We start from the raw sequence: 14086 nt of genomic DNA, 5'->3' as shown, positions 1-14086 counted from the left end.
AACCCAAATCTTATTTTCAAGAGTCCAACATACCTACCTAAGGATTGAATAAGATCCTTCAAGTAAGTTGTCATCGGTGCAATAAGGCAATAAAAATTGCTTCTAAAAGTGTTAGATCATTTAGTGTAAGAAAAAATTGAGCATTGTACGAACTTGTGATGGCAAAGAATAAAAGCGACAGAGTGCATAATAAAGGTTGCTATCATAAGGGGCAATATAACGTGACGTTCTTTTGCACTTAGGGGTTGAGCATACAAACAAATAAGCGCATGGCAACCTCTGCTTCCCTCGGCGAAGGGCCTATCTTTTACTTTTATGTATTTACTTTCATGCAAGAGTCAAAGTTTTTCCCTCTATTCCTTTTTATTTTTCTCTTTTGGCAAGCATCATGGCATGCCCAATATGCCACCCTATCCTAAAGGAACTCGAAGGTCCCACCAAGGATAGAAGCGCATATTGGAGACGCTTTTGCAAGGTGGATATCATTACATCGTACCATTACATAATAGCTGGGGATACATACAAAGGCATGCAAATGCCACATGAATACATCAAACATCATACTTGAGAACAACATCCGACTACGGATGAAACACAAACAGAAACTCAAACGACATCCACCCTGCTAGTCCAGACTGCCAACCAGGAACCTAACCCTTAATCGAAGAAGAAGCAGGAGAAGACATCGCTCTCACGTCATGATCATCGCATTACCTGTACCTGCAACTGTTGTTGTAGTAAACTGTGAGCCACGAGGACTCAGCAATCCCATTACCATGGGTATCAAGACTAGCAACGCTTAATGGGTAGGAAGGGGTAAGTGGTGAGGTTGCAGCAGCGACTAAGCATGTATGGTGGCTAACTTACGAGTACAAGAATAAGATGAGAAACTACGCAAATGGTCGCAAACTAGTAATAATCAATAAGTGATCCTGAACTACTTACGTTCAAACATAACCCCACCGTGTTCTCTTCTGGACTTACTCAAAAAGAGACCGTCACGGTTACGCACGCGGTTGGTGTATTTTATTTCGGGTCTGGTGTCAAGTTCTCTACAACCGAATATTAAAAATTCTCATCTGCCACATAACCGCGGGCACGGCTCTCGAAAGTTTAAACCCTGCAGGGGTGTCCCAACTTAGCTCATGACAAGCTCATGATCCGCGTAGACAATCCTCCATCTCGGGACCCTCCGATCGGACTCGGAATCCCAATGCACAAGACATTTCGACAATGGTAAAACAAGTCCATCAAGACCTCCCGACGTGCCGACGCCCTGATAGTAGCCGCGCGTATCTCGTCTCAGGCCACGATCGGATGGGTCAAGCTACGAGTAAAACCAACCCTCGAGTTTCCCCGAGGTGGCCCCGCAGGCTGCCAGTTTGGGACCAACACCATCAACACTGGCCCCCTGTATGTAGAAAAGAATCCTCGGGTTCTTGATGCCCTATGCCAATTAATTATTTAGTTCAATATTATTATGGCAAATGTTAAAACCAATGTTGGGCCTTGCTGGAAGAATTTTATTCGAAGCGAACTGTCAAGAGGGGCCCATAAACCCTCACCGTGTTAGGGACGCAAAATCAAGGAACATAACACCGGTATGACGGAAACTAGGGCGACAAGAGTGGAACAAAACACCAGGCAAAAGGCCGAGCCTTCCACCCTTTACCAAGTATATGTGTGCATTAATTAAATAAGAGATATTGTGGTATCCCATTATATCCATGTTCCAACATGGAACAACCTGCAACTAGCAAGGCTATAAGAGGGGCTGAGCAAAGTGGTAATATAGCCAAACAACAATTTGCTAGGAAGGGTGAAAAGGTTAGAGGCTGCCATGGCAACTTGGGAGGCTTGATAAACAAGTGGTAGGAAGCGCGACATAGCGATAGCATCGAGACAACTAGCATAGCAAAGATAGTAGTGAGATCCAAGGTGAGGGTCATCTTGACTGAAATCCCGCTAGGAAGAAGAACGAGTCCATGAAGAAGACGAACGGGCATAGTCGAACGAATCTTCACGATCGCAACGAAACAGGAACTATCGAGAAGGAGCACAACCGGAAAGAAGCAAACAACATGGTAAACACACAATACATAAACATGACATGATGCTCAACCAAGTATGATGCATGTCAAGTCTAAATGATGCTACTCATGGCAAGAGATGATGCAAACAAGAACGACACACCAAAGCAAGTTTAAATGAGGCCGGAATCAACATACAACAATTCCGGAAACCCCCCATATGCAAATTTTGAAATTGGTTCAGATCTGATCCAAACATTATGTTAAAGTGATAAACATCAAGTTAAATTGCACCAAGATGATCTACACATTTTTCTAATCAAGTTACATATAAAGTTCGTTTAATTCGGAGCTACGAGCTAGAAGATATGAGCATCACAAGTTAAACATGGCATTGAGGCAAAATGCATGCAAACATCAACCACAAGCACTTACAACAAGGATGCAGCATGACATTATTAAACTACATGCAAAACCAAGCAATTTTCATATAGAGCATGCTCCGAACGGAGCCACGGTTCAACACATACACACGAAACAAGTTTCAAGCACAATCTGCCCAAAACAACAACTTAGCACTATGCAATCAAGAAAACAACATGCTACAGGAAACATATGGACACAAACTTGATATGCGCTCAAAGTACAAATTACATGCTTCAAATAACATCAAGGTTCAGGTTCATAGGCATCAGGATAAATCCAATGAGATCAATGCAAGAAACAACTTTATAACACAGATTATGACTTAGTGAAAAACAGGGCATACATGTGAGCAGGAATAACATGTTGACATGTTGGAGGCATGAAACAATGATACTACATTGCAATATCATAGCAAACAAAAGCATGGCCTTAAATTAACGGTTAAACATGGCAAAACATGATTACTAAGCATCTCCATCTAACCTATAGATCAATGACATTCATCAAGACAAAATTGCAAGTCATAACAGATTCTCAGACTTAGTGAAAAACAGTGCAAGGCTGAAAACAGATTCATGATGCATACTTTGAGGCAACAAAAGTATATGCTACTGGAACATTTCATGGTATCAAAAGGCATGTCAAGCATGTACAGGTAGATCACTACAAAACATGATAACTGAGCTACTGCTAGAAACCACAAGAACATGCTCAAAACATCATGGCAAGAATGCAAATGATAACAGTTTCACAGACTGAAATAAACTGAACATGGCAGAAACAGCGACAAGTAGATATGTTTGCAAGGTTGGTTAACTCAACATAAAACATATCATGGCATGTGAATACAACCAACAGCAATAATACATATTTGAGCAGCCAATCATGGCAAGAACATGGTCATAGGATGCATAGAACACTAGCTATTCACATGGAAATACTGAACTTATTGATAATAGGCTGACAGAAATATTATTTAGCAATTTGAGAGCATGAAAACAGCAAGTTACAGCAGTCCATAATTTCAAACAAGGGCATGGACAGGTAGAGCATAACAAGATCTACAAGACACACTAAATGAGTACCTACAGATTATGCATGGATTAACTTGTAGGAATAAGTTAACATGGCAACATAATGTACCAGTTACAGACCAGATTTTACTGTCACAGAAAACAGCAAACATCAAGTAGGCCAATTGGCAAGTTTGTTCCAATCAACACAGGGCATATCAAAATACATGGATTGCACCGTTGTAAAGATGGTATGAATATGCTCTTAGAACATGTTGACATGATGCTCAAAGGATAATCACACAAAATGCTATGAAAAAGATAAATCAGCAGGTTATGATAACTTACAGCAGATTATAACATTTAGCACTTTTGCAACGATGATTAAGGCGTCAAGATGAACATTAACATGCAAGCAAATGACACTCATGAAGAGAATTCAGAGATGAACAATTTGATATATCGAACACACCAAACGGAGCAACATGGACAAAGTTACAGCAGATGAAAGATGCACACATGATGTTGAATAACTGGGGACTTAGTGGAAATAGACCTCGCGAAGAAGTCAACGTGGATCGGGTCGGGTGAGGTGGATCCGGGTCTGCGCGAGGTGGATCCGGGTCGGGGGAACTCCGGCGAGGTCGGAGAAGGCCGACGAGGCGCGGGGTCACCGGCGAAGGGCAGATCCGGGCGGGGGAGCTCCGGTCCCGGCCCGATCTGACCGGAGGAGGCGGCGTAGGGGCTCCGGCGGCGGTGCTGCTTGCGGGCGACGGCGGAGCGGGTCGGCGGCTGCTAACGGCGAACGCCGGTGTGAGAGGTAGGCAGCGGCGGTTCGGAGGCAGGGCGCGGGAGGCGCGCTCGGGTGGCTGCGCTGGCGGGATGGGCCCCGCGGGCCCGCGCTGGGCTCGGCGGGCCGGCGGCGAAGTGGGGCGGCGCGGGGCTGACGTGGCGGCGTCTGGTTCGCTGAGGGGGATAGCGGCGGACGCATCCGACGCCGGGCGGACGTGTCCGGCGCGTGGAGGAGGTGGTGGCTAGGGTTTGCTGAAATTTTGGGGGGAAGGGCATATATATAGGTAGATGGAGCTAGGAAGGGGCTATTAGGGAGCCGTTTTCACCCGCACGATCGTGATCCAACGGCGAAGAGCATGGAGGGGGTTTAGATGGACTAGTGGGCTGTTATGAAGGGGTGCTGGGCTGCAAAGAGAAAGGGGTCCAGCGGTTAACGCGGTTAACCGTTGGGGCATCCAACGAGCTCCAAATGGAACGAAATTTGACAGGCGGTCTACCGGTGATATGCCAAGACCGCTCATCAACTCTCGACCCATTCCGAGAACATTTTTCTCCCGCTCACGAAACAAGATCTGGGAGGTGCGATGGGTGCGTGTGTGAGTGTCGGAATCCGAAACGGACAAAGGAGAAAATGACCGAATGCAAGTTTTGGAAAACATGCAGATGAAATGCAGATGATGACATGGCAAAGGGCAACACGCAAACAAATGACATGGCAATGACGGCCAATAACTGGAAGACACCTGGCGCATCGGTCTCAGGGCGTTACACATCATGTGGTGAGAAAAGATCTAGGCACGTATATCCTGTTGGATATGGGTACCATGAGTTATTATTGTTGACATCACCCTTGAGGTGAATATGTTGGGAGGCAAAATTATAAGCCCCTATCTGTTTGGAGGGTTTGTGCGTGTGGCTATGTGTTTAATCTCTCTCTCTCTCTCTCTCTCTCTCTCTCTCTCGTGTTCTTGAGATGTCACGATCTTGATGTATCACGGGCTTTGTTAATATAGTCGGATCATATGGTGTTTTCCCCTCTCTATCTTGTTGTGATGAATTGAGTTTTTCCCTTTGAGATTTCGTTGTTATCGGATTGAATACTTTTATGCATTAGAGAGCACTTGATATATGTCTTGCATATGAATACTCGTGGTGACAATGGGGTATCGTATTGATTCACTTGATATATGTTTTGGCACTCAACTCGCGGATTCCCGAGGTGACATTAGGGTAATCTACGCATAGGGGTTGATGCACTTTCTTGTCTTTGTTTCTCCGGTAGAAATCTTGCGGCGCTCTAGGTTCTTTGTGTTGGATTGAGTATTATGAATATGAAATTATTTGGTGTTATTTTATTACGAACTCTTAGGTAGATTGATAGGAAAGAATAGCTTCGATGTGGTTTCGTACCCTACAAATAATTTCTTCTTACTTTCTCCGCTGGATAGGAATTTTGGAGTGATTCTTCATCGCACTTTGAGGGGTGGTTATATGATCCAATTATATTAGCATTTTTGAGAGATTGCACTAGCGGAAGTACGGACCCTAGGCCTCATTTTCAAGTATAGCAATACCGCTTTTGTGCCCGTTTACTATTTGCTACCTTGCTGTTTTTATTTATTCAAATTATAAAAATATATTTCTACCATCAATACTACACTTGTATCACCATCTCTTCACCGAACTAGTGCACCTATACAAATTACTATTGTATATGGTGTGTTGGGGGCACAAGAGACTTTTTATTATTTGGTTGCAGGGTTGTTTGAGAGAGACCATCTTCATCCTACACCTCCCAGGGATTGATAAACCTTAGGTCATCCACTTGAGAGAAAATTGCTACTATCTTACAAAACTCTGCGCTTTGAGGCGCAACACAAGTCTACACGAATAAGTTGCATAGTAAACATCAGACAGCAACGAGCCGGAGATGGGAAGACGGGGGAGTGGAGTCACAGTCGAAGAGGTGTACGAGGGTTAACTGGTTCTGGGGCGGCGTGGTTCGGCAGTTGATGGAGAAGAACATGAGGTGTGGAGGGATGGCCTGGCCGGCGGTGGGGTAGCGCTTCACAGCGAAGCATGCTAAGCAGAGCTGCTAGCAGCAGGAGGCGGGAGCAAGTGGTCCCGACGGCGCTAGAGGAAGAAGAGGATAGATTGAAAATGGATGCCGGTCGTTGGATGTAAATCCAATGACTATCGATGTTGACTAAGTTGACAACGACTTGCGTTGGCTTCGACCTATTGGCCCACATTTCAGCCTCAAAAAATGTGGCATATATTCAACCAATTTTTTCAGAATTATAGTCCATTTGATCTTTTTTTAGAATTATAGTCCATTTGCTGGGCTGGGTGAACAAATAATGTAGCGTCCATGCGTCCCTTTTTTTAAAACTATAGCCCATTTTCACTTTCTCGAAATACACGAAATTGCTGGGATGGCTGAACAAATAATGTAGCGTTCATGTGGCCGATTTATTTTTTCCTAAAAAATTACAGCGCATTTGCACTTTCTTGAAATACACGATTTTGCTGGGCTGGTTCTAATTATAACTAGATCGTCGAAGGCGCGCGTTGCCGCACCCATCTGTTCTGTCAATAGGTTGATAGGAATTTCCTTAAATATAAGGTGACAAGAGGTAAACATAATTGAAATATAAACTATTGAAAATTGTAAAATAGGCTTTAAAAAGTTGTTTGGCAAAAGTTTCTTTTGTCTTGAAAGGGACAGTACTGCGTATAACCGAAACGATGATAATACTAAGTTGGACATGTTATACACATTTTAGTTTCATGTACACAATGTATGTATGGCCATTTCTATCCGATGGCTACTTTCAAATGAAAATGTTTTTAAATGTAATAGCCTCTTGCTTCAACTTATACTCGTCACTGGACTACTATGAGTATACTCGAAAACACATCTATAAATTAATAGCCTTGATCAAGGAGCAACAACTAACCTTCACTTAATAGAGTAACCGTAGTAACCTGAAGGAAACGCAAGAGTTATATAACTTCAGGAAATGGTGAAACATCAATGCACGGATTAACTCGGCCAAATCCTTTGGATGGAAGCTGTGCTTTTTGCGAGTGATGCACTACACACTTCATGACATGTCAAATAATTGTTGAACCTGAGATTAAAACTTGAATTGCTTTGTACGAAGAAAATAACACACGTATGCATCTCTGATGAATGAACATCATAATAATTTCCACACTACAAGAAAACTACACACCTTCAAAAGAAACCACGCATGATTATTCTTGTATCAGAAACACCAAAGGTTTATACAAATGATTCATCTTTGGTTGCTCATGTCATCTTGGATTGACTCGCGTCTTTTCCTATGTCTTGCAAGTTGCAAATGTCCCTGCAGAGATGTGTGCAGTGTATCTGGTAAAATCATTTGTCGGCAAAAGACAAATAACTTATTAAATAGAGTATACAACATACATGGGATTAAAATGCAAGAAGGTGCATAAATAAAGTATCCAATATGCACAGGAGTTCATGCAATGTTTTAGAGATAAATCTTAATTGAAATGAGAATAAATAAGAATTGCTTGACCTTTTGGCAGATGAAAACCTATATTATCTTTCTTCCACTCCTACTTGGATTGGTATTTAGTTCAACGCCTACAAAGCTACAGAAAACTGTACTTTCACAGATATTCACAAGCACTTGAAAATTAAGAAAACATGCATGTGATGTGAGCGTATACATGTAGTAGTTTCTAAAGAGCACCCTTTTTGTAAGAAAGCTTCTGAATAACCTATGGTTTTCTAAATGTCTAATAAGAGGTAGATCTATAATACTGCCCCAGGAAGAAATTTGTGGTTTAGTATAGCCTCACCAATTGATCGATCGTTGGACCAAAAGTAAAATTACTAAATCAATAGTTCAGTTTATAGGTAATGTATTTACTGCAGTACCCATGCATCATCCACATAAGCTGAATGTAAGTTTTACTACGCGTGATAGAAGTAAATCTGAAAGAACACCCAGTCGGTACCATCACCAAAATATAGAAATTTTACAACTTAACAGTAACTGATCGTCTTCCATCCCAAGAAGATGAGTCCTCATGAAACTTTGTACCTAGTTGTAAACTCTCTTTGACCTGACCTGTACAGAAACAAAAGAAAAAAAATAGAAGAAAATGGATGGGGATTGAGATGGAGTTGATCAGCAAAAAAAATACATACCTAGAATTAACTTAATTTCACACCCTCAGTTTTTCCCTTACCTCCCTTGCCGTTGATCTCCTCTCTACCATCAGCAGTAGGACCGTTGCTTGTGTCCTTGTGATGCTGCAATGAGTCCTCCCCATTCTTTGAGAGGACCATCCGCGCCCGCATCTGACTCTCTCGCATCAAATTGTGATCTGACTATCAAGCATGTGGTCCTTCACTTATATTTCTTAAGAAAGAAATTTTACAACTATATCATCCCAATAGTGTTTCTTGTGAGCTTAGAAAACAGACTTCACTTATTTCTTAAGCGAGAAAGCCTACAACTATATCATCCCAATAGTGTTTCTAGTGAGCTTAGAAAATAGAAATACAAACAAAGAAGGACACTGCCAGCAGGGACAATAATATAAAATGCAACACAACTACACGAGCATGAAAAAATGATCTGCCAATGAATTACCTCAGTCCCGAAGTGGTTTGCAAACCTAAATTTATCTACAGCTCCAAATGACGTGAAAGAGGAAATTCATGATTAGATGTTGTGCAGGGAGGGTAACAGAAGATGCCACGGGACAGGGGAAGAGAGGAGTTTCTGCTCGGTGGCGTTTAGAGGCAGGGGAAGGGGAGATGGGCGTGGGTGTCACTCACCTACATCAGATGATGGTGAGGCCGAGGGCGGCGAGACAAAGTGCGGGGAGGGATGGAGAGAGTCGAGGTCGAAGAAGGCGCAATTGAGGTCGCGGGAGAGTTGGGAATTTGCAGTGGTGTCCGATCAGTCGACGATGATAGGGGCTACGAGATCGGAGAACATGGCGGCGGCGGCGAGGTTAGGTTGTGCATGAGAGAGTCTCGCCAGCCTCACACGAGGGACGAAAAGAGTGTTGTTTTCTTTTGGATTGCACGTCTGGAAGCTGTTACAGGCCCAGTAGGCCCAATTTAATCTGAGAATCTGAAAAAAACCACCAGAGTAGCAGCCCAAGAAGGGTTAGCGCTCATTAGGATCGAACAAAGCAACTCGGGACAGGATTAAGAGACAGTCGGATGGCTGAAAACGCTCTTAAGTAACGATCCAACGGATATAGATGCTAATAGCCTGAGAGGGCAGGAAAGGTGCTCAGTTATAATGTATCTAAATGTTGGGTTGGGCGCAGCAATGTTATCAAAAAAATAAATAAGGGTTGAGCATTTTGTTATAAATATATTTAAATAATAAGTGATTTATTATTACATTGGTCCTTAAATTTTACCAAGCTTTTCTACACAATCACCAGGATTTTCGTTGCCTTAATGTAAAAAAATCCAGGATTTTATTGTTAATTTTTATTTTATAAGTTAATAAGACGTGGGATATTGTTTTCTTATATATGTAAGTATCTGTTAAATATATGATGACAATAACAATAGTATATAATAACATATAAAATAATATAAATATATACTCCCTCCATTCCTAAATATTTGTCTTTCTAGAGATTTCAAATGGACTACCACATACGAATGTATATAGACATACTTTAGAGTGTAGATCCACTCATTTTGTATCGTATGTGGTCACTTGTTGAAATCTCCAGAAAGACAAATATTTAGGAACGAAGGGAGTATAATATAGTTAGAAGGGAAACATAAGTTGGACCTGACATTCCTATTCTTATATAGAAAAATAGAACAAACCTCTGCGTTTCTTCAAAAAAATACATAACTTGGGCTGCGGATGTTTCAGGAAAAATAAAACCTAGGATGGGAGGTCCATAGGCCAGTCGATACATGACCTCCCTCAAGAAAATACAAACCGGCATGTCGTGGGCTGCATGTTCAAAAAGAAAGCCTAGACGGGGCAGCCCACAACCCAGCTGATACTTGCTGGCCCACTGATAATAAACGATACCTGCAAACTCCCCGACTTCGTTGTAAATTTATCTCCTTTAGTAACTACGTTGAAGCACCTAAAAAATGTAACTATGTTGACAAACCCATGGGCTCCAACGTCAGTATAACATTAGGAGGAAGTATTTTTTTCAATGAGGCACTTGCTTGCGTACGGCCATAGACCTGGTGGGTCTCGACTGTCCGCCTCTCCACGTTTGGTCCTCTCCAGATTCCTCTCGTTTGTTAAGCATGTTCACAACGGCAGACAACGGCGCCGCGGCGAGCGCACAAAGGCGGAGGACGAGAACGAACCACCGGAGCCTGGGAAGGCATGCTAGACGATGTGCCTTATTTCTACCGAAACTACTGAACTAGCCCAGTGGCCTAGTGACACTACCCGACCGTTGTTTCGCCCGGGTTCGATTCCACCTGATGCAGTGAAAATATCTCCAATTTTTTTTGCCTCTGCCATTATTGACATGTGGTTTCCCACTGCCATCTACGCACATCACGTCCAACACTTGCCAAAACTTCGTCCCTCATTTTCTCTGTTTTTCGCACACTCGACATTGTGTGGGCATTTTAAAAATAGCATATCTTTTTGACTGTGTATCATACACTAGTACGTGTCGGTGCTATACAAATAGTTTTTAACCCCTTTCCGCGACGGCGTTTGGAACCGTCGCCAAGTGAGTGTGGGCGATAGGGGGGTCCTTCCCACACGACCCAAAAATCTTCGGGGATAGGCCCTCCTAGGACACCAAATGAGCTCGTGTGCGATCGGGCGAGGCATCGAAACCCAATCATTTCCGTAGGTATGTACATCTCACACAGTGAATCCTAGAAAAACATTTTTGTAGATATGTACATCCCACACGGTGAATCCTAGAAAAACATTTCCGTAGGTGTGTACATGCCACACGGTGAATCCCAGAAAAACATTTCCGTAGGTATGTACATCCCACACAGTGAATCCCGGAAAAACATTTTCGTACGTATGTATATCACACATAGTCAATCCAAGGAATACGTTTCCGTTCTTATGTACATCCCACACAGTCAATCCAGGGAAAACGTTTCCGTTCATATGTCCATCCCACACAGTTTTATGTGTAGGCTCATGTGTGAAAGGTGTAACTATCACACACGCCCTGCCTTGTTAACTGTTTACTTTTATCAACTACACCACACACGATTTGATGAAGAAAACTGTGTGGCATTGGGCTATCCATCACAAGCGCTTTTACTGCTAGAACCGTTTGCAAAGGTCCATGCCACATTTAGCAGGTTTATTAGTTTACAATTAATAATTCCAGTTTTACGCAAATTCACATTTCATATCGAACAGTTGTTTGCCAATTTCATAGCAGGCACATAAATATATTATAATATCATAGTATGATAGCTACATGAAAACAACACAGTACAACACATAGCTAGTTCAACTTCATAAGAACAATATATTCATTTCCCTAATCGAGATCATCCAGGCTCGTCTTATCCACCTCTGCTTTCAGTTTAGTAAGAACCTGTTTTGCACACGCCAACTGGGAAAGTGCCTCCTCCTTCGCCAACACCATCTTAGCAAAGTCTGATTTAAAAAATTGAGCTCCTTCTCCACCTTCAACTTTTTATCCCGCATCTTCAAATATTCTTCAGCGTTGACAACAGTTTCTCTAAGCCTACGTCTGTTCTCTTCCTCATACATGCTCCAGAGCTTCGCTAGGCACATCTTCAAAGACTGTAGCCACTCTTGATGAACCCACTCCAAGTAAGAACACTTCCGTTCATCCTATAATATTTAAAACTAGATCAGTAAAAATTGTAGGGGAAATGGGTTTATAGCAACATAGAAAATCACCAATGCTTATTTTGAAAAACTGAAGAAACATGTTAATTATGACATATCTTCTCAAAAAGATCAATGTGCAAATGAATTAATTGCTACTGAGACAACAACCAAATTCTGAAACACTAGAAGCTATAATTAACTACAACAACACTACAAGTTCTTACTCATGTACAATAAATAACAAATCAAAATTTTTATGAGGAAGGTAAATATAATTGTAACAACATAGCGATAGTGTTTGGATGACAGCAAATTGATACTAATAGGTGTGTACATGCACAAATTTAGTAACATAGAACTAATAGCACTATGGCCGTACACTATGTATGTCAAAACTGGGGTAAAGAGAATTGTTGCTACATCTCGCACCGGTGCCCTGCACCGGCGAGCCGATGCAGCGGAAAAAAATCAGGGACCCGGACTCCGGAGCACGTAGTTGCTCTGATGCCTAGTTCCTTCGTGCCATAAAGATTTAGTATTTTACTGCTTGGCTGCTCAGATGTGTGTACCCAAAGTTGGCTGCACAAACAGCTGAAGCGATGCCAAATAATTTTCTAATGGCACCGCTGATGAGATGGCAACAATTTAAGATACTAGGTACAAACTGTGACATTGTCTTAGGATGCGTTGGGTTGAAGGTGTGGTATGAATGGGTTGGGACCTTGACAGTGTCTGAATCACATCTAACAAATGGGTTGGGACCAAGTCACATTTTAGCCACCCCGCTCCTTTCGTTGCCACTGATGGTCCTAGGGAGCTACAAGAGGAAGAAATGACTCAAATCGACCGCCGGGTAAAAATCCTTCATTCCAAGTCATAGCCCGAGAGAGAGAAGAGAGGCATACCCGGTGGTGAAGGAGTGTATGTGCATCTAGTGCCACCCCTAGTTGGTTTTGGAGTATTGACGACAAACCTGGTTGAGGGACTAATGTGTTTGTGAGAATTGCATGATAACATAGGTAGTAGTCCCTCATTGATTCGGTTTACCTATCGAAGATGACCCCTAAAAATGTGTGAAGACATTGAAGACAATGGTGGTTTGTGAAGATATTCACAACGAAGATTATGACTCGAGAAGACATTCACGTGAAGACTATGGAGTGCGAAGACATAGTTGTTTTGTAGTTTCCTTTTCTTCTTTGTTTAGTCATAGGAACCACCGCATTGTTAAGTGGGGTCCAAGTGAACAAAGTCAGAGTGACTGAAGTGATGCTCAACCAAATCCTATGTCTTCGAGCGAAGACAATGAGAGCAAATCTTATCCAGAGCTGGATAAGTCAACTTTACTTGTAGCCCAAGTCAAGCTGCCGCGTGTGTTTGAAATCTGACCGTTGGACACATGTCAGTTCCTTAGTGATCCAGGGTCATTTATGACAAATCAGGTCGGGTTGCCTCCTGGCTATAAATAGCCCACCCCCTACACCATAAATTGGTGGCTGCTCAGAGTTAGTGCACGGCTTTTGTCGTTTGAGAGCAACCCACCTCCCAAGCATTTGAGAGAGATATCCTTGCGAGGACAAAGCCCAAAACACCTAGAGCCAAAGCGTGTCTGGCATCACTGAAGTCTTTCTGTCCGCGTGATCCGAAGACTTGTTACACTTGAGGACTGTGAATCCTCCAGCTGGTTAGGTGTCGCGTTCTAAGCATCCAAGAGTCATTGTGGATTGCCGGTGAACGAAGTCTGTGAAGGTTTGGAAGTCTACCTTGAAGACTTACCAGAGTGATTGGGCGAGGACTAAGTGTCCTTAGCTCAAGGGGAATAAGGTGAAGACACGGTCTTCTGAGTTGAATCTTAGCCTCCCTAACCCTACGTACAGTTGTCACAGCAACTGGAACTGGTCCAACAAATCCCTATCCTCACCAAGCAACTGGTTCTATCTCCTCCCTCTCTTTACTTACTGTTTGTCTT

At 42.6% G+C, this 14086-nt stretch overlaps 1 long non-coding RNA gene across 1 annotated transcript; it reads right to left on the bottom strand.

The window, feature by feature from the left end:
• Positions 1 to 7505: 7505 nt before the first annotated feature.
• LOC123493537 (uncharacterized) lies at positions 7506 to 9791 on the bottom strand. Its single transcript, XR_006662054.2, has 2 exons — positions 8513 to 9791; positions 7506 to 8391 (listed from the first exon to the last, which is right to left on the bottom strand). It is a non-coding gene; the product is annotated as an uncharacterized lncRNA (long non-coding RNA).
• Positions 9792 to 14086: the final 4295 nt, after the last annotated feature.

The sequence above is a fragment of the Aegilops tauschii genome, chromosome 4 (genome assembly GCF_002575655.3).
Source record: "Aegilops tauschii subsp. strangulata cultivar AL8/78 chromosome 4, Aet v6.0, whole genome shotgun sequence".
Classification (NCBI taxonomy): Eukaryota; Viridiplantae; Streptophyta; class Magnoliopsida; order Poales; family Poaceae; genus Aegilops; species Aegilops tauschii.
The sequence above is the reverse complement of the archived record's forward strand: the minus strand, read 5'-3'. Positions and strand labels throughout refer to the sequence as shown.